The sequence below is a fragment of the Euprymna scolopes genome, chromosome 19 (assembly GCF_053919585.1).
Source record: "Euprymna scolopes isolate OS-2025 chromosome 19, ASM5391958v1, whole genome shotgun sequence".
In the NCBI taxonomy this organism is placed as follows: Eukaryota; Metazoa; Mollusca; class Cephalopoda; order Sepiida; family Sepiolidae; genus Euprymna; species Euprymna scolopes.
Genome location: NC_136500.1, coordinates 77,219,593 through 77,242,242, shown reverse-complemented (window position 1 = coordinate 77,242,242; position 22,650 = coordinate 77,219,593). Strand labels below are relative to the sequence as shown.

Below are 22,650 nucleotides of genomic sequence, written 5' to 3'. Positions count from 1 at the left end.
GGGGTCTGTGTACGCGCCTGGTCCACAAAGTATGGAAATAAAAAATTTAAAAATTAAAAAAAAAAAAGAAAAAAGTTTACAAGTGTTTTTGATATAGATGTACATAATAATACTTTGATAAGTATGTTTTAACTTAAATAGGTATAATAAAATTGTGGGGTCTGCGTTCACGCCTGGCCTCGATAGAATGGAAATAGGCTCAAACTTTAGTAAAGACTTTTCATATCTATCTGCGTAAGTATACTTTGATAATTATGTTTAAGTTTGAAGAAATATGGTATAATAAAATTATGGGGTGTTCGTTCGCACCTGACCTCCAAAGAATGGAAATATGTCACAAAGTTTAACAAGGTTTTTTTTTATATAGATCCACAGAATATTGTGACAATTGTTTCAGCGTGAACAGGTATGATATAATAAATTATGGCGTTTATCTATTTTATTTTTACCTTCATCATATTTTGCTTTGGTTTTGATACACCCAAATTCGAAGCTATCTCTTTACAACCCTTCTTTTTCATAACCTATCATGTTTTCATAAATCAGAGTCCATTTTCTGTAGGCTGTTTTTGAACCCAGTCAACGACGGGTAATTTTGCTTGTATATATATATATATATATATATATATATATATATATATATATATATATATATATATATAAATATAAATAAAATTATGAACAGTACTTGTGGCTAGCGCAAAGCCGGGCTGAACTGCTAGTTTCAAATAAAGAACAATCAAAAACATTTACAGCTGTTTCAAGGCAGTGTTTATTTTAAGCCATACAATGAACCATTTTTTTTTTTTTTTTTTTTTCAATACTAGACAATCTTCAGAGTAGTATTTGTAGGTTAATAAGAAAAAAAGTTCAGTTACAAATTCAACCCCCCCCCCAAAAAAAAAAACAAAAACATTGATTCATTGTGTGCATGTGGGGAAACGGCTAACCTTAAAAAACTATTACAAAAAAAAAAAAAAAAATTTAATCCCAAGTCTTTTATTAAAACTATTTTAATAGTAGGTCAATTAATCTTTTGCAATTAGTTTGCTTTCAAGAATTCACACTAGTCCTAATATTATTTTAGGGATCATCAGTTGTTTATCATGTAACGCTGTTTTGTGTGTGTGTGTGTGTGTGTGTGTGTGTGTGTGTGTGTGAGTGTCAAGGACGCTAATTATCATCCTTGAAACAAAGAACAAGGTGAAATTACGGTCTCTGTATACAAGTTTTTATCATGCCTTGGAGGCGTTTTTATTTTATTTATTTTTTTTGTTTGTTTTAATAAATGGGACAGCAACAAACTGCTAATGGTTTTTGTGTTTCTGTTTGAACTAAGACATAATAAATGGCGATGAGGTAGAAGGCAGGGAAAGTGATATGGCAGTATAACACCAATGAGCTGAAGATTATCAAGATTAAAAGAAAAAACGCTGAATAGATGTTTAGAGGTTTGCCATTGCAGTGTTAGAAAAAAAATGTAGCTGATGGGCACTTTACAAATGTGGAGTCTAAATATGGAATTTACTTTGAATGTGTAAATTTTTATTTTATTTATTTTTTTTTTTTTTAATGATATTGATGTTAATGATATTGATAATGAAGCTAAGAAAGTCTATTTTCTTATCGGTTATTGGAACAAAACATTACATGGTGTTGAGAGGTTTAGCTGATATTCGTCCTGAACAGAAAAAAGTCCGAGTTAGTTGAGTTGTTGCAGAGACATGTTAGACCGACTTCTAATGCCCTGCCAGATAAAATGTCTGATAACAAGAGCCCCAACATCTAGAAGTGTCAAAAACTATAAAGCTTAATCTTCGGGCAATGAATGATCATAGCCATTTACCAAATTTGTCTATATGACTTGAACCATCTAATAAAGAAATATGCAGTTAGGAAGTTAGAAGTCTACCGATGGAAAGCCTTTGAAGCGACAACAAAAATTCGATGTGCAGCGGCCCTTCTGACTCCTTTTGATCTGTCCAAATTCAAATTTGTGTACGTGGATGCTTTTCTTTAGGTTCGAGGAGCTGTGCTGGCTCATAGAATGGAAGCTGGCAGTGAAAAGATGGTATGTTACATTTCCTGAACACTCTGGTGCTGAACAGAATGATGCACTTGTTGAACAAAGAACTAATCTTGCTTTTATAGGGGAAAAGGTTGCATCAGTATTTGTTTGTAAACATCTTTATGATGTTTATTGATCATAAACCGTCGTTAGATCTATTTGCAGAGAACAAACCAATTCTGGCTATGGCAGCCGCCAGAGTCCAACGTTGGACCGTGTCCATGACTGCCTATAAATTACAAGGTAGAATATGAAGTTGAATCTCTCAATAGTAATACGGAATGTATGAGTCATCTTTCACTGGAGGCTCAGGAAGAATACATCTCTGTCCACTAATGAAATATATGAGGAACTTAGTGGAACTGTAAGAGAGACTAGAAAGGATCCGATCTTGAGTTTGGTATACAAATTCACAATGTATGATAAGAATGGTGTCAGTTGGAATTAGGATTTTTATTGCTTTTTAAGTTGAAGGGAAAAAGTACTACACCAACTATATTAGACTCATGTAGTCACTGTGAGAATGAAAAAAATCAGTTAGAAGGTAAATGTGGTTACCAAAATTGGATTGATATATTGAACGGACGGTACTAGTGTACTTATTGATCTGTGCTGAAATAATGTTATTTAGAAAGCCATCCTTACCATGGGGAGAGTGTTTTGTACTTATTCACTACTTTAACCTTGCAATTTAATAAAAGCATGTCATAAAACTTTAAACTAGAAAATACTATTTTAAAAATAGCACAGATCAATAAGTGCACTAGCACTGAAAGGACTACCAAGGGGTGTGAAAGATGTGTGCTAAATCAGAAACAACCCAACAAAACACTTTTTCTTTTTCTTTTTTTTTAAATTGTTGTGAGTATCCAAGTCCTTTCTAGGAAAGGATTCACAAAAACTATGCTGGTTCAGTTTTTGGACACATTTTTTTTTTTTTTAAATTATGATGGATGCCTACTCCAAATGAATGGAAGTTTGTATAACAAAGGCATCCACTGCTTCAGCCTCCATTTATAACTTCAGAAGAATCTCTGCAACACATAGTTTAGCTCTGCAGGTTGTGAGTGACAATGGTCCTTGTTTCTCGAGTGATGAATTCAAAAAGGCTTTTAGAGACGAATAGGGTTTGACATGTATTTATGTCTCCTTACCACCCTTTCTCCAATGGACAGGCTCAGCATAACGAACGTGCATACTCTGAAAGAAACGAAGAGGATGGTCCTTGTGAAGAATTTTAACTTTGCTTAACGTTGGATGGAAACGTGGTAGACATAGAGGGGTGGCACAAAGACATTCAAACCAGATCATAAAAATGCCGATTTTTAGGTTTTCGAGTATGCTGAAAACGAATATCGCATTTTGGCGCAAACAAGTAGTTTAATACCCGGAAAATTATTTGCCCCAAAATTTAAATGCGATATTCGTTTTCAGCATACCTGAAAACCTTTGTCATTTTAAAGATGATTGTTAAGGTGAAAAGAAAGTAACAATTTACCACTGATTTTATTATTTCTTAATATTTGAAAAAAAATCTGTAAAACTAACAAATGAAATCTGAATTAAAGAAATCAAATTAATACGGTGGATTTATTTGCCTTGTGCCGATTTGGAAAATCAGGTACAACTAATCGATAATATTTGGCAGCAGTATTGGAAGTTAACCGCTTCAATATAACCTGAACTATACAAATTAAAAAAAAAATCGGTGCTTGCACAGTTTAATCACAGCATTAAAAAATGAAAATATCGGAAAAAAAAGTTATATTGTACGTATCCGTTATGAAGTTTTCTGAAAAAAATTCACTTAATTTGATCCAGGAGTCTTTTTTTTTTTTTTTTTTTTTTTACAGCAAAAAGAAAAAAGAACAAAACCAAAGACAATTTATGATACCGAGCAAATGGCAGTCATGTTTCGATTTTTAGGAAGAATAGCTAGTATATAAGATGGGGAGGGAGTGTCGGCGCTTTAAACCGAGTTATCTCCCCATAGCGTGCTCTAAAAATCCAAGCATGGCTACCTTCAGCGTGCTGTCATACAAAACGTGTTTTTTTTCGCTGTAAAATAAACAAACTACTCTATCAAATTAAGTGGAATTTTTTTCCCCCGGAGATCTTCAGTCCAAAACGGATACGTACATTGTGTGTGTGTGTGTGTGTGTGTGTGTGTGTGTATATATTCGATATTTTTATTTTTTAATGTCTTGATTAAACTGTACAAGTACCGAAAAATCGAACAGTATGGCCCCTTTTCCTGAAATTAAATCTGTATCCTCGTCCTGAAAAGCTAACCAAATCTAAATTGTTCAGATATTATTTGTTTACTAATTTTACACCATCTGGGTTTGTTTTTTTTTTTTGTTTTTTTTTTTTATTAAAAATTAAACTTACTCTAAAACGATTTGTTGAAGACGAAGTTCAACAACTGGAGTGAAATGCTGCTTTCGACATTCTTTGTATTATATTTCGACTACTGTTATCATCTTGAGTGATATTCTCACAACGTTTCAGACGATGTAACCTCCGATAAGGAGTACCTTGTCGAACTCTGGAATCTTGCTAGCGAACTCTGGAATCTGCACAGAATTTCGAACCGAACTCATTATTTAATCTACGGGGTAGCATGTTCTCATTCTGTTAGCCATCACAGTAATTCGCAATTGAATTTTAAGTGTTGCCCACACTGGGGATTGAACCTTCAGCCCTCAGAAGAATAACTTTACAAGTGAATTTTACCACTACTATTTTGTCCACTATGCCACCTGTGCTATGAATACGATTTCGAGTGACTTAAAACTTCTACATAGTCATGGCTGAGGAAACGAAAGCATGATATCTCCATGGATTAAATAAAGGCTTCTGTCCCAAAATTTTGTGCAGATTCCAGAGTTTGACACGATATACCTGAAGGAAGAAGGTTGGAGATTACATCGACTGAAATTTCGTGAAAATAATTCGAGAACAGTAGTTCGAAAAATCCAAATAATACGAATAATCAATCCTCATCTAAAAAAAATCCCGAAACCTTCAACAGTATTTTAGTGTGCAAATGAGCTATCCGATTTCATAGCCGAAATGTGACCATTTTTCTTTTTTTGCACTATTTATTCTTAATCCAAACTCCACATCTGTTGATTACCCCCTTCCCTCTTCCAACAGCTACTCATAAATTAAAAATACGCGTTACCGTTAAGCTGTTGTGAATGGCAATATTTTCCTGCTTTTTCTTTCGATTTATTTTCTTGAGGACGAGCGCGAGAGAATAGAAATGCTTTTATTCGTAACGAGAAGGCATCAGCCCTGGATGCGAATCCCTTTGTATCATTTACTCCCTCCTCAGGTGGTCAGACACAAGGTCATGTGTTCTTTTAGAAAGTCAGTGCAATAGAAGTGCATTTTGGTCTACTAAAAAAAAAAAGAAGTGCTTGGGCAGGTTTGGTAGGGACACTTTTGCACTTAGCTCTGGATCTTCATGTTACCATTTAAAATTTTTGTGTTTGTCCAGAATTCAACCGTACACACACACACACACACACACACACACACACACACACCGGGGAAAATGTACGTACTCGTCATCAAATGAAAATGTCATACTCTAAATATTACATAAATTGATCTTTTTTTTCTTTTCTTTTTTTTTAACTAAAAAAAATCAAATTTTATGAGTGTTACTGTTCTAGTTTTGATCTACGATGTTTTAAGTAAAGGGGTACGATTCAATTCGAACTACCGAGATCAAAACCAGTAATTTACTATTAAAATCACTAAAAATCGTAAAAAAAAAAAAAAAAAAAGGAAATGATTTTCTATATATACGTTAAAAAATACTTGATTATTTCACGTGAATTTTGGAATATGACATTTTCGTTCTGTGACAAAGATTTTTCGGTGTTTTTAAAAATTATATATAAAGTTTGAATTCTGGATAAGAACCAATTTTACTCTAAAAAGGTTTCCTGATCTTAGAATAGAGTATTGTTTTCAATTTCATCCCCGGGCAAACATACACGTAACCACATATAGTCGTACTTTACTTCACATTATTTATATTTGCAACAGTAGGTTTATTATATTATATTTATTATGAGCTTCTCTGAATTATTAGAAAGTCATTTATAGTCTTCATTATTAGTAGCTGCACGAAATTTCGAACGGAGCTCTTTCATTTAATCAACACAAGGACCAATGGCGTAGTGGATAAAGTACTTAGTACATTCAATTGTAAAGTTGTACTCTTCTGGAGGTTGAAGGTTCAATCCTCAGTGTGGACCTAGGTGTATTAGAATTTTTGGAATTTTTGACACCCTAACACGAAACTGCGAATAAAATATAAAACTCGTAATTTCTCTTAAGTGGATTGTTTATTTTCTTTATGGAATATACTTCCAAAATAAACTATTAAAGTTGTTTAAAAAATAATAGAAATATTATTTTTAAAAAAATGCAGTGTTTACAAAGTGCCTTCATGGAGCCATTTTTTTTTATTTTTTATTTTTTTTACGTAATGAAATCAATTGAATTTTACGAGTTAATTTTTTGGTACTAGTGCAGAGAGTGATCCGGACGTAAATAATAACGTTATTATTTAAAAAGCCATTCTTAACATGGAGAGGGAAGGGTGTTTTGTACCTATTCTATACTTCAACCTTACAATTGAATTAAAAAAGCATATAATAAAATTTTAATTAAACTTGGAAATACGATTTAAAAAATAGCGCGGCAGTACTCTCTGCACTAGCACCAATTTATTTTCAATTTTTAAACTTTAAAAATTTATCAAAATTTTTCTATTGGTTAAATTTTTACGATATTTTCAAGGTCAATGTGAAATTTTAGGCTTTTTCCAATAAACCGAATATAATATTTTAGACAAACGTATTTTTTTTTAAATTCACCCTCCCCCCATTTTGAAATGTCTATTAAAATTGTAATGATTAATTTATGTACCAAAGTTTTATATATCACAAATTGAAGATAAAAGATCAATAAATAATATATTGTAAATTAAAACAAAAAAAGTGTTTTTTGGAAATTTACCTGTAAAGTCCAAAGTGTGACCCCCCCCCTTTTTTTTAAATTGGAAGCCTATGTTCTGCTTATATTGTCCAGTAAGTAATGGACGATACCAACAATTTTTTTCTATTTCATTGAATATTTTTTTTTTTTTTTTTTTTTTAGATATTAAAAAAAAAAAAAAAATTCACTCGATAAAAAAGAATGAAAATATAATAAATCAAAAATTTATGTATTTCTTTGAGAAAAGAAAAAAAAAATTCCTAGAGTGTTTTTTTTTTTTTTTTTTTTGAGGAATAATCTTATGAGTAAAATTTGGCTATTTTTAAACTGTGGGAACACATTTCTCCAGGTACAAGGCTACACGCCTAACGCGAACGTGTGGTTTTTATACCCTTTTGTTCACCCGTAGTTTAAAACAAGGAGAAAGATTGTTTCCGGTTTTTCGAAAAATGCTTCCATGATCGCACGTTTTTCAAATAGTCGTTTAAAAAATTCTTTTATTTAAAATATAAATATGGATAAATTCTTAACAATGAAGAATGGAACTACACATTGAATTGTTTTTTTTTATATATGTAAATCATATTTTGGAATTTATATCGATTTTTTATACTCGAAGGAAGTAAAATTTCGTTAATTTTCTTCAAATGTTTTTTTAAAAGAAGGCGTTTAAAAAAAACAAAACAAATATTGCATAATTTGCTATTAAACCTGTTATTTTTTTTTTAAATTGGTATTTGCTCCTTTAATTGAAAACAAAAATTAGGGTTTGAATTACATTTTTCAAGTAGTTATAAGCTTGTAAAAATAGGAGGTCGAATTATTCCATTTGTTTTCACGCATTAAAATCGGTTTCTGACACTGCTAGTGCGGACGGCATTCAAAATATAATCGTGAATTACTAAGGACTTGCACCTAGTCATAGCTGACGGAAGGAGAACATGCCACCCCCGTGGATTAATTAAAGCGTCCTGTTCCAAATTCTGTAAGGATCTGAAAGTTCAACAGAAATATTTCTGAGTTCGATAAGACACACCTGAAGAAAGTCGGAGGTTACATCGACCGAAATGTTGTGAAAATGCCATTCAAAATGAGAACAATAATTCTATGAATTCAAATAATACGTTTTTTTTTGTTTTTTGTTTTTTTCAGAATTCGCAGTTTCTTTCGTATTTAATATTTTTTTAGCATCCATTTATTTACATGGAATTTAAGGTAAATGTGTAGATTAATACATTCCGCCCGCCCCCTCCTCCCAATGGGATTCTACTTTTTAATTAATTGCATGTGGGCATCCTGAAAAATTTAGCAGAAAGCGAAAAAAAACATTAATGAAAATGTTGGTAGCTATAAATTTTGTTTTTTAAAACAAACAAATCTATTTCCAAATAATAATATTTGTATTAATAAAATTATCGGAGAAGATATGTCTCAACTATACGTAACTTCGATAAATGCACATGGAACTATATTGGGCGGACCTGAACGAGAATCCCCCCCGAACGGCTTTTGGAATAAACAACCCCAACCTCCCTATGTTAAGAACGGCTTTCGTTTATTTTATTTATTTTTATTTCACTGGATTATTATTGATTGGGCACTAATATATTGGGGGGGGGGGTGATTCTTGTTCATGTTCGCCGAATATAATTTTAGTTAATTTACTATTGATCCAAAACATTTGATCAATGAAATTCACATTTTTTACAGAACTAAAAAATGAATTTAAAAAAAAAATTACATAGATGGAAACATTTTAAATTGTTTTCACTCTACAACATATCTCTACCCGGGCACTATCAGGCTGGGATAACTAGTTAATAAATATTTTGTTTGATACTTGAAATCTGTCAAGTTCAAGTGTGTCACGGGTTGTTGAATGCCATTCTTTTTTCTTACATTAATACTTAAACAATTACTGTAATAACGATATAAATTAACTATATTTTTAGGGCAGAGTTTGAACTTAGATTTATTTTGGTAATGAAAAATAGTCATTACTATCGGCGACATAAATTATTTTAAATGAAATGCATTTAGGAAATGAGTAAAAAAATAATTTAGTTAGGTTTACTGACTCATTTGTGACGTACTTGCGTTAGGGATTAATATTGATATTTAGTGAGATATAAGCGTTTTAGTTTGTCGTAAATATCGGTTCTAAGTAAAGTGGGTAGATTTTGGACATGCGCAAAAATACACTTGATTGTAATGAATATCATCTACCCTATACACACAATTTCAATGAACCCAATTGTTTTGAAAATATCACGAATTTTATTAACGTAGTTTTGTTTTAATCTTTATGGAATTATTGTAAACTAGCAGGACCCGTGGAAATTCCACAGGGAACTCATTCATATGTAATATATTGATGTTGGCATTCTGTGGATGTTTAGCGTAAATGGAAACGCCCTGATATTATTGTAGCTCTTTTGTTAAAACTGCAAGAATATTTATCTAAGTTAGCATGGAGCCCCCTCCCCCGGCGTAGCCTGGTCGTAAAAGACACTTAAATGATATTTTAATTCATGCAGATTTCGTATATACTATTATTGAGTTAATTTTCAATCGATTCTTATATATTGTAAAGTTGTGATTTTAAAAATAAAAAAATATATCTATATGACTTGGGTGTATCAGCTTGAATCGAAACCAAAACTTATGAAGAAACTCGATGGTTGTAGGTTCAATCTCCGGCTAGGGAAAAATGCTAGTCTAGCCGTTGATGAGTTGTGATACAATGAAACAGTACTGTATGTGGATGAGATATATATATATATATAAGTTCATTCAGCTATAATCGAAATGAAAACTTATAAAACTTTAATTTAAATTGAATCAAAAAATTACCTTGGATTTATTTTATGTAATGTACATTTTGTTGCAATTTAAAAACATTCTCTTTCATCTAGCAATTATTGATATAGATATAAAATTTTCAATGATTTTTTTAAAAGTGTAACAGAATGTACATTACATAAAATAAATCCAAGGTAATTTTTTGATTCAATTTAAATTAAATTTTTATACCTTACTTTGTAAAATTTATAGGAGTCCACTTTGAAGATAAATAAATTTCAAATTGAATCTTGTACCTTTATTTTTAAAGCCTATAGTAAAAACATTTTGTTTAACAATTTTCATGCCTTGGATGAATTGCTTTTCTAATTTATCTCTCTCTCTCTCTCTCTCTCTCTCTCTATATATATATATATATATATATATATATATATATATATATATATATATATATATATATATACTCGGGTTTTTTATATTCAAAAGTAATGGACTAATGAATTCAACGAGGTTGTTAGATAGTGCTCAATAAAAAGAGCTGATAATACTTGTTTATTGTTTTATAAACATGCTCACATCCCGCTGCTACAAATAGTCACTTGTTTCAATCAAACAACAGATATCATCAGGCAGCGACTTGACTATTCAAAAAGATTATTCATTGAACTTTTGAATAGTCAAGTCGCTGCCTGATGATATCTGTTGTTTGATTGAAACAAGTGACTATTTGTAGCAGCGGGATGTGAGCATGTTTATATAACAATAAACAAGTATTATATCCTTGTTTTATTGTACACGTGAAAATCCGTAACGGAACTTAGACAAAAAATATAGTCGCCAATAATTCGAGAAAAAAGCTAGCTGAAGAAGAACGATAACCCTTTCATAATCCGTTCTTTAACTAGAAAATTGTGAACTGAATTTATCCTTCGTTTTCTCGAGTTTATAAAGATGACGACTATGTTTTTAAGTCTAGCTTCTATTTTGGCGTTTCACGTATTCGACGAAACTTGCCATAACTTGCTGTTTTAAATGTTTTTATTTTATTTTGATTTTTTATATAAAACTTGGTAAGTAAAATAAATTGTTGGTAATGCTGAGAGACATTTTCTTTCAAAGGTGAATCCTGAAACGATGGTCTCCTGAGAAAGAACAAATATTGCACGTTGATTTTGAAGGAGGGTGGTGGTGAAGATTTAAAAAAAACAGATTAATCCGGTTTAGTACTGTAGTCTCTTTAGAAAAAAAAATCCAGCCGTTAGTTTTAAAAGGTCAGTTCGCTTTAGTCTTAAATCTGGCTCAACCCCCACTATCACATTCTTTAATACAACATTACAACAAATAAAACCGAATTACATAACAGTAAAATAGTAGGCACGAAACAGTTTTGCTGGTAGAACTGCTTAAAAAGTGAATAAAGATACTATTACTTGAGTAGGTAATAAGGTTATTGGCAATGATCCAGAATCAAAGTTGGTCTTTTTTTATGTAATTCAATCTGAACTTTGTCCTCCACCCACCCCTGCCATTAAAAAATAAAAACAAAAACGCTATGTAGGACATAAATGCTTTTGTTTGGCGAAAGTAACAATTAAATGTAAAAAAAGAAAAACGAAAATCTCTAGTATTTAATTAACGCATCGCACTTATGTTTATCTTTTAATGTATTGTTAATTAATAGTCACCTTTACTGTCTCAAAATATTTGAATCGATTATTGTTTTTTTTATTTTGTTTTTGTTTTATTTACGTAATTCCATTTCTTAACACATGGCGTAAAAAGAAAGCGTTTCGATGCGCCTGCGAGAATTCGAAACGAACTAGAACTTTTGTTTCGCCATTCCGTGCGAAGTCGGAAGCGCCACCAAGGATTCTGGTTCTGAGATGTGGATGGAGTACTCGTCTAGTAGCAAGAAACGCCATGAAGTTAGAAACTAAACTTGGAAAATTACAAAATAGTTAACAGTTAAGAAATGGTAATCAAAAATTGTTTTTTCTTCGTTATATATTTAGTTTATTGCTCGTTAAGTTAAAATACATTTCAGTTATGGATGCATAAAATAACTAACAACAAACTTTGGCATGAAGCTCTAAGAAAATTGGCCAGGTAGGAGGGGGTTGAGGGTCTTTGTATTTGGTTCTTATTCGTTATAATAGCAATTGAGTTTTGCAATAAAGAAACCGGAGAGTTTGAATCTTAACAAGGGAGATAAATATTTTCTTAAAACTTAAAATCTTTAGCCGATTTGCCAAAACTTAATTTTTGTTGATTATCGTTGCAAACTGGTTTCATTAATTAATTTGCTACCTCGTCATTTTTCGTAATTTTTTAAAATTTATTACTGTGACATGACAATTTAGTAGATATTGGTTGTACTGGAAATCCAATAGTTCGAATTTCGCTATTATAACAGAGAACCCAAAAATTATACCAAATGCAGGCGTATTTATCAACCGTTATAATTTTAACGTGCTGAAACTAAGCTGTTGATCCATTTTGTATGAATCTTATGATTGTTGTTGGCATTCGTTTCTCCGATATCTTTCTAGTTAGAATTCTTTTTAAAAAGACATTGAGTATCTATGGGAAAAAATTGAAGGTTACCAACATTTATGTTCTGTAGAATAAACTGGGTTCGAACTTTACACCTCCAGGTTGTCAGTCCTCATCGTTAACCATTTAACCACCATCACCTCCCTATTACTCTTGTATTTAGTGTGCCAAATTAAAAAGAAAATCGATAGATTTTGTATTTGGATTATTCAGACTACTGTTCTTATCTTGAGTGTCATTCTCACACTGTTTCTGCCAATGTAACCTTCGACCTTCTTCAGGTGTATTTTGTCGATCTCTGAAATCTTTCTGTTAAACTCTAAGGACCCGTGGTATAACAGATAGGAGAGTTTGTTTTACAATGGACCAAGGTATGAAAAAGAAAGAAATATAACAAATAAATGTTACCAAATGCAAGGTAAGTTACTCTTCTACCTACCTGGATAAGATTTTTTGTGTTTTAACTGATTTTAAAGTGTTTTTTAAATGCAAAACACAAATTGTACTCAGCACTTAAGTTGAAACAAAAACAAACATGGCGCCATGGGGTTTTTATTATTTATTTATTTTATTTTTTTACTTGCGTTCACTCTTTACAAAGCATATCACCACTTGGACGTAAGGAGCTACTATATGGGACCATGCCTAGGAAAGATTAACAAGATGTTGGTTTACATTACATTTAAACTTCTGCATATCAGTACAGTCAGGGAAGCAGGTAGCAGGGAGGAAATTCCGAAGTCTAGCTGTTTGAAGGAAGTAACTATTAGAGCCAGAAACCTTTTTGGCATTTATGGACCTCAATAGTGAAGGGATGAGATTTTGTTAAGCAGGTTTGTTGGGGGATATGTATGTCAAGGGGCACAAGTGCAGCGAGTTCATCAGAGCACATTTCATTAAACTATTTGTAAAACAGACATCGATGCCACATTGCAGCGATGGGACAGGGGTTGGAGCTTAGTTGACAAAGGGGAACCTATTAAATTGTAAACTTTTCTGGACCCTATCCAAGAAGAGGCTAGTGGTAGATGCACCAGCCCAGATGTGGTAACAATACTCCATGCGCGAGTGAATGGTGGCCTTGTAGAGGTACAAGATACTCTCAGGTGTGAGTAGTTTTCTAACTCAATAGAAGGAACCTACCTTCTTTGCAGCAGCCCTCGCAATGTCCTGAATGTATTTGTTCCAGTTTATATTGCTCGCAAATGTTAGGCTGAGAAGTTTGAAGGAAGAATTCTCAGGTAGCATGTTATTTGTTATGGATATCGGTGGCTGGAAAGGTACCTTGTAATTGTTAAAGGAGAGCAGCTTAGTCTTACTAGCATTAAATGTTACCATCCATTTGCGGCCCCATTCCACTATGCTTTGGGGGTCATTTTCTAACAATACTGTCATTGTTTTAGATTCATGTACATCTGTTCTTCTTGAGTACATGTTAAAGAGCATTGTATCATCAGCAAATATACCCATCTCGGACATAATATTATCAAGGAGGTCGTTTATGAATATCAGGAATAATAGTGGTCTAAGGATCAATTCCTGAGGCACTTTTGCATTAATGTTATGCTGTTTGGATGTACGTCCATCAATGACAACCTGGATGGTCCTATTGTCTAAGAAGGATCTAATTATATTTAGTATTCGTCCAGATATACCGTACAATTTAATTTTTATTAGCAGCCCTTCGTGCCAGACTTTGTGAAAGGCCTTGGATATATGAAGGACTACAGCCCTGGCTTTGCCAACCTTATCCAGTACATAGTATATGCGTTCAGTTATGACTGTTAAAATATCTGTATTAGAATGACATTGCCTAAATCTATACTATTTGTCAGAGATTTGCTTTTGCAAGGTGGTGGATTAGTGAAAGATTTTAGCTAAAAGCGGAAGGAGACTGATATGGCAATAATTGAGAGGGTCAGTCCTTTAACCAGAATTCTTGTACACTGGTACCACAGAGGTCATCTTCCAGCTATTAGGGAAGCAAGATTCAGCAAAACATTTATTAGCTCAGTATAACAGGGATGAGATCAGACTCGCATGCTTTGGAGGTGTCTAAGTTTTTTTTATTATATTGTAGATATGAGAAGGGGTGATTTTTTTTTTTTTTTTTTACATCATCTGGTGTGGCTTCAAGGAAATTTGGGAGAGAATTGTTTGTTAGCTCTAAGGTGGAATTAGGCAAGCAGTTCCGGCTTCCTGTGCATGCGACCTTCTAGTTATTGGATAGTAGAGGAATTACTGATTTCCCTTCATTCACTACGTTATTATAGGTCTTCACGAGTTCCTATTTTTTGTGATTCTATATGTTCCCTAGTTATTTCAGCATGCTTTCTTTTGGCTGTCACTATTTCTCTCTTACAATGATTTCTAGCATCTACAAATTTTTGCCCTCTGACGTAGGAACCGCTGGAATGCATGCAGTCATTGTGCAATGACACCTGCACTATTTGTAGTGAGCCATGGGAGTGAGTGGGGCTTGCTATAATACTTCTGTGTGGGGAACATGTGCTTCAATGCCTGCTTTCCACCATTCAGTTGTCTCGTTGGCTTACTGCTCAGCAGGAAGAGAGAAGATATTGGTCCATGGGGCCTCTCTGATGTGTTATCTGATGGCTTCCCAATCAGCCCTTTCATAGTACTTTGTTGTGAGCAATGACTCTTCAGTTGGGGATTGGAATTTAAGTGTGATGTCAACTGATACCAGTAGGTGGTCTGCGTTTCCAAGTAGACTGTGGCCATTAGTCACACAATCTTCGGGTACTGTGGTAAGGAATCTGTTTAAAAGTTAAGCCTGCTGGTGTTCATGATCTGGGAGGCAGGTTGGGAACAGTACTGTCTGTGTGAGGAAATGGACTATAGAGACGCTAAAAATAGAGCGTCCAGCTGCATCTATGCAACCTGAGAAATCAAGCTAATTTCTATAGTGGATATTAGTCATCAAACATGTATTTGAGCGTTACTATCTAAGGAGAGTGCTGCATCTATACTCTGAGAGACATAATCGATTACAATAAGTTCTTGTGAGTCCTGAGAATCGGTCAAAAACTGCAAAAAATTTTTTTTTAAATATTGACAGCAATCCTCTGAATAGATATGGTGACATTTATTCGGTGGATTTGTGTTAAAAATGAGCATTGAAAATCTGTACGAACCCTGTACTACATATGGGCCGATGCATCAACCACATGTCTCTCTTTCGCTCTCTCTCTCTCTATTGGACAAGGTTCAAAAAAAAGGAATCTTCAATCTAATAGATCCCACACTGTAAAACTAGCTGTTCCACTGCCATAATATTGCATCCCTGTAATTGTTTTACAAGTACTTTTTAATGGAATATGCTGACATGCTCATACCACTTGTATCACATCGATATAAATACCCCCTCCCCCGATTAACCCAAGAATGCAGCAAAATTCCACCCCTTCACTGTAGAGATCCCTTGATGCTGAAAAACATTCTACTCTTATAGTTTCCTCTCTAGAATTGCTAAACTTTGGAATTTCAATTCTGCTTTCCTAACTGTACTAACATGCACTTATTTAAGTGTAATGTGAACAGACTCCTCGCTGCTCAACTCCTTACTTAGTGTCTCTGTAGGCATAGTCTCTAATAGTAGCCCCTTGAATCCCAGTGGCAATGTGCCTTGTTTGGGGGTGACTATGAATAAAAAATGAAAAATTATCCTCCTCACCTCAAAGAAGTTGATGCCCGAGACTTAATCGGTATTACATGTTGATACTTCAGAAAAAGGCTGAATGAAAAAACAAAACAAAAACAACAATTCATCTGTATCATTCGGATACTAGTGTAGCGATTCTATCAAAAATGATAGGTTACATTTATTTATATATATTATTTGTATATATTACTAGGAGGGACACCCGACGTTGCCCAGGATTAAATGATGATTATGGCTATAACAAGAGAATATTCTTTTCATTATTTTGACTCTCGAGTATATATCAGTTAATGTTTTTATATAGTGATGTGATTCTCGATTGATTAACTGTGTCGGATATATACTCGAGAGTTAAAGCAATAAGAATGATTTATTGTCATAGCCCTAATGATGATCAACAAATGTTTTACACACCCATATTTTTATTGTCATCGAAATCGGTAATATTGATCATTTATCAATCGAATTGATTGTCTACTCTAGCTGGGCACCTATCGCCTTGCACCGGTAAAAAACTTTGCATACCTCTTTGCAGTGACTTAGTCTACAATACATTTCAGTCTACATTGCACTGTAGAGAGCCTACTGTTGATTTTATAAAATTATTTTTTATATATAATGGTTTCAAATAAAGTTTAAAATACAAAAGTCAAGTATCGTACTTCAGTTGTGTTCTAAATAGAAACATTCGTTTCGAAAATGTCTGTCATATCAAAGGATCTATTGTTGATTTTATGTCAGGTTGTTTGGCTTGTGTGATAATAAAACTTCTTGCTTGCACTTGTGATGTCAAGCTGTGTAAGGTGTTAACTTTGGTCAAGATCGCCTGTTCACTCTTTCAACGGATTATTTTGATTATTGATTATCGATACTTATCGAAGACATTCCAATACAAAACCTATGTTAGAACACTGCCAGACACAAATTACCTTCGTGTGAAATTTCATAAAAATCGACCCATTTGTTTTGGAGTCCATAGGGAACAAACTCAGACACACAAAGTTCCTTTTCTATAATAGAAGTTTATTTCCTCAAGCATTGAACAAAAAGGCAACATTTTTATACCTCAATAAATGTTATTTACTTTCAAACAATGGCATCACGCATCTCTTATTTATTTTTATACTTGTATTCAGCCCAAACACACACACACACACACACACATACACACGATGTAATCATGTTGAAGCACTGGTTCCCATTAGATCACCAAAGTTAAGCAATGTTGAGCCTGGTCAGTACTAAAATGGGTAACGATTTGGGAATTTCAGGTGCTGTATGTGCTTTCTGTTTATATCGGCATTGTTTCTAGTCATCCTGGACTTCTCCTTGCCACTAGACTCAAGTAGTGCTTAGGAGAGGTGTGGTTGGTATTGTGAAACCTTTACCTCACGATTCCATGTGCAACCACCCTTACAGGAGGGTATCCATTGTCTTTAGAGACTGAACAGATGCTTTAATTGACCACAACAAGACAAATTACCAGCGATATAAGCAGCTGCTGTAAATTAGAGACCATGTTTATTAGGGCACTTAAAGTAGGAGTTGAGCAATAAGATACACAATACACTTAAATTTCAGCATGGTGGGACAGCCGGAAACAGGATACAGGAATCAAATTCCAAAGTGTAGCAGTCCATTAGAAGAATCTTTCAGAGTAGAAGGTTCTATGGAATTGGGGGTGGGGACCTCTACAGTAAAGGTGTGGTATTTTGCTGCTGGTTGGGTTAGTTGCAGGTATTTATGTCAAGGAAGCACCAGTATTATGAGTTTGTCAGAGTTGGAAAAAAGAGCAGTAACAAATACTGCACTGTACAGGGATCGAACTTGCAACCTTCCGATAATGAGTCTTGTATTTAATACCACCCTCTTTTACTCCTTCTCCTCATTACACCACTTCTCATCTCATCTGCCCTTCATTGTAACCTGTTATGACGTGTTTAGTAGTGATCAGACATGCACGCAATCTCTTGTCGGCAATCATTGTTATTCAGATGTCCCTTTTGATTCCATTCGACTGTTGGTCCCCCGACAGAGGGATTTTTGTCCATCCGTTCATTTGTTTCCAATAACCACGCTTTGGACTTTTTAAAAATTCTGCACAAACATTAGTCATGGTGAAAGTAAATTTTTCATTCGTGGAGGGGGACCCCGCATGCTCGGCTTGTTTTATTTTTGTTTAAAGCCAGAAAAACCAATATTTTCATATTTTTTACTCCAATGCTAAACCATTGATAATTACTGACAAAAATATCAAGTCAACAGGAATAGTATGCACATGACCTTTCTGTACTCTTGGATTCGACGAAATTTGTTTTAATTGAATATTAGTAAAAGAAAAAAAGTGCTTAATTTTTTAGATGTTTGCCATTATTCGACCTACAGTTCTCATCTTCAGTGTTACGTTCATTACGTTTCAGGTGATGTAACCTCCGACCTCCTTCAGATGTATCTTGTCGAACTTGAGGAATCTGCATGTGCAAGTAGTAATTTATAATAATGATTGGTAAAGATTGTGCATCTGAAAACAAGGATAGTTTTAAGGCTTTCAAAATCTATATTAGAATTTTATGCAAGGACTTGTGACGTAACGGATAAGGTGCTAGGTAAATTCAGTTCTAAGTGAAACTTTTATAGAGATTGAAAGTTCATTCTCAATGCGAGCGATATTCAGAAGACAATTGTGAATTACTTGAGACTTCTACCCAGTCATGGCTGATAGGATGAGAGCATGCTACCCCCATGGTTGAAATAAAACGTTTTATTCAAAAATCTGTAAAGATTCCAGTTTGATAGCGAAATTCCAAAATGAGACAAATACACCTGAATAAGGTCGGACGTTACATCGGCTGAAATGTTGAGAAAATAACACTACATATGAGAACGGTAGTTCAGATAATCCAAACGATACAGAAAAAAAATTCTCCACATATTTAAAAAAAAAAAAAAAAAAAAAAATCAAATATCTCTAAAGTTAGGTATGTACATTTATTTCTATATATTTGATATTTGTGTGTACAGGAATTTTGGGATGGAGCTGCTAAGCATGAGGGTTCGTAATGTGGGCTATATTTAGTTTTATGCAAAGAGGGTAAAATAATTGAAGTCTTTTATGAAAGTTCAGATACCTCTGATTTTTGTTTTGTAAAATTTTAACAATAAATGGAATTGAATACTCTGCAATACCACTTATTTTGAAATATTCGCGCAATGTCTCACATTCCACCTTTCAATGAAAGTGGAAGTTTATGGGAATATACAAATTCACATGTATCTTCTCCCCAGTCAGCATGTATATCCTGGTTAGAGTAGATGATATACAGTACCTAGTATTTCTAAATAGCCACCCATCTTGTACTGACTGTGCTCAGTGTTGCTTAACTTTAGTGATCTAATAGGACTCAGTGTGTCAACATTATTACGCCATATTAAATAGGTATTAAACAGCAATTAATAAATATTCCTTAAATTTCAATCTCTTTTGAGTACTTCAGATTTTAGGACATATTCAAATTTGAAAATTCAAATTTGTCAGATTTGCATTGAATGCGGTCCATAGAATACATCAATTAAGAACAACTTTCCTGAGTTTCTGTTTCTTACGTAAGATCTCTCAAACCTTAGACATTTTTCAGGAATCAAAGCATATAATGAATTTTGATCAACATTGGAATAAGAATTCTAGACATAATGTTTAATAGCATAATACTTTGATTTGAATCTTTGTAAGAGGGCATAATTTTTATTCAGCTTATGTCGGATATTTTATTATATCTAACAGATTGTATGGGTGCGTGTTCTCGTGAATTTGCTTTCTCACAAGGGCAAATTTAGAGGAGGTCGGTTTTTAATGTGGGAATAATCATAAATCAGAAGGAACCATATCTTGTCACCATTGTTCTGCATGTGTGTGGAGCAGGAATCAGAAGTCAATCTTGACTAGAATCAAGGATGTTTCTCGCCCCACCCCTCATCCTGAAAAAAAAAACACAACTAACAATTCTTTACGTTGAGAAGTTGGATCGTTTACAATCTGAACAAACATTTCTTCCAACTGAACAAGCTACCTGTAAGGATCCATCTGCCTTAGATCAAACAGAAACTAAACCGACTACTGCTGCCTGTTTTGTCGGAATATATATATATATATATATATATATATATATATATATATATATATATATATATATATTATTATTAGTTCAATCACACTGCAAGATCACTTGAGATTTATCAGTTGTTAATATATGGACAAAACAAATGACTGATCATAGGTGTCCACTATCTTGAATAGACATAACTTTTGTAGAATCTCAAGTGGATCGCAATCAGCGTTTTCCAATCACAGGCCTGTTGTCTAGATGCATTGCAACTATGCACCCTCACAAAACCTGCAGCACCGTTCATGTTTACATCGTCTTTTATAATTGGTTGAAACAGTCTCACGTTTACCATAGTCGAATCGACCAATCGGGGACTGGTTTGTCATCACGTGGTCTATCGTTCCATGTATAGGAAGCAAACGTTTTTGCAGAACCAGCAACCTGCTTTTTTCCCCACCCCCATCCCCTGTTTCTTATTTCTTTAATGTGTACACGCAAACACAATCTTTCTTTATAAACTACCCCCTTCCCCAAATATAGGATAGTCTCACAAGATAAGTGCAAAAAAAAAAAAAAAGAAAAAAAAAAGTTGGTTTCCATATTTACCAACTGCTATGGTTATGAGTGCGACTTACTGACATATGGTTGTTTTAATCGGGGGGGGGGAGTCAGTATCTTTCAGAGATCCCTATTTACTTTAGGGTGAAATTAAAAAAAAAAAATTATCCTTTTCTGATAAGAAAAGTAAAGTAATAAACGATAAAAAAACATGTCTTAAAGAAGAAAAAAGTGGTTTCATAAAATAATGTTCACTTTTTTTTTTTTTCTTCAAGGAGAGATTATTTAATAATTACAAATCTTCTATTTTTTCTTTATTTCTCGTGTTTCATGGGTCACTTTATTTTTCTGTTTTTTTTTTTTTTTTGCTTTTTTTATTTTAATCTATTTTTTTCTTGTTGGGGATGGGGTATTCCATCGGATGCCAGACATCCACCCTCTCTCATGAATTCCTATCGAGAGATCTTTTAAAATTATAACCGTTTCTCTAAGTGCAGTTGTGTCTCTCTAGCACTTGGTTCACTGAGTACATTTACCAGATATTAAAAAAATTTTTTTGTTTTTTTCATGAGTCCGGTTGCTCCTCTAATTACGGGAATGATGGATATCTTCCTAAGATTCCAGTTTCTTTTCATGTCGTACATAAGATCCTGGTATTTCGTTATTTTTTCCATCTCAGTTCTGTTTAAACTAGAATCATTGGGGGACACTAAATTTTAAGGTTGCTTCTTGTCCCATACCACTATCTCGGGTTTAATAGCTCTGCATTGAGTCTGTTGGACCATTTTTCTATCGACCCATTACCATTTGCTCTAAGTTTGATTCCATCTTTCCGTTCGTGAAATACCTCACGACTTGTCTTTATTGAGAACCTCCAAGAATTTGAATTCATTACTCGGTAATAAAGTCTTATCCAATCCAATAGTGCTCCATACTAAATTTATGAATATATCTTATGTTTTTTGTTTTTTTTTACATAGAGGTCGTCACTTATCAAGGCCCGGAGGCCACTCGAGGATAAAGGTTATTGAGTCTGCAGTAGTCAATGGAATAATTTCATAGTAATCGTTAGTAGTAGAAATTTGGTAAATTGGATTATTTAATGAGGCGGTTCATCAAGAATTTGTTTATGCTGGACTTGAAGACAACCAAATTGTAGTTAGCTGGAAAACAGACAAACAGAAAAGAGTTCCACAGGCGTTTAGTTCTAAGAAAGAAGCTTTGTTCATGGAATTTCGCTTAATTTGATCAAGTAGTTTCTCTTTACAGCGGAAAAACAATTTTTCATGACAATCAGCCAAAGGTAGCCATGTTTGAATTTTTAGATCGCAAGAAAGGAAGGGGGGTCGCCACTTGGAGATAACTTAGTCTAAAGCGCTATACTTTTCTCCCCATGTTAAATAGCTTTTCTTCCTTCCTCGTGGTCTAAAAATCGAAACATGGCCACCTCCACTGTATTTATAGTTTTTCGTTTTGCTTACAGTGCTAAAATTTCGACCTATGTTTGCACTCTAAATGTAAACAAAATAAAAAAGTAAATGTAAGCACATGGGAAGTACAGATGTTTCAACGAAATCCTTGCTCTGTGAGAAGCCTTTTGATTTGAGACGGAAGTTTTTATCCATTCGTCATTCCTCTTCTATTGATTATAAGAAACATAAAGAAATAAGTGTTTCCTTAAAAGACTGCACACGATGACCTTTTGCTGCTGGAAAAAAAAAAAAAAATTATGCAGATTTTGGCACTTTCTCTTACAGCCAGTTTCTATTATTGTCTTTTTTTTTTGTCCGATGGCTGACATCCAAATGCTCATCCTTTTCTATTTTACTTTTAGTTTTTATTTCAAGTTTTTATTTATTTTTTTT

General features: G+C 33.5%; 1 protein-coding gene and 1 pseudogene across 7 annotated transcripts in view; both read left to right on the top strand.

The window, feature by feature from the left end:
- The window catches only part of LOC145239767 (uncharacterized), a 759,337-nt gene that overhangs the window by 11,797 nt on the left and 724,890 nt on the right, over positions 1-22,650 (top strand). The window lies entirely within an intron of this gene.
- Positions 17,290-17,407, top strand: LOC145240401 (5S ribosomal RNA; annotated as a pseudogene).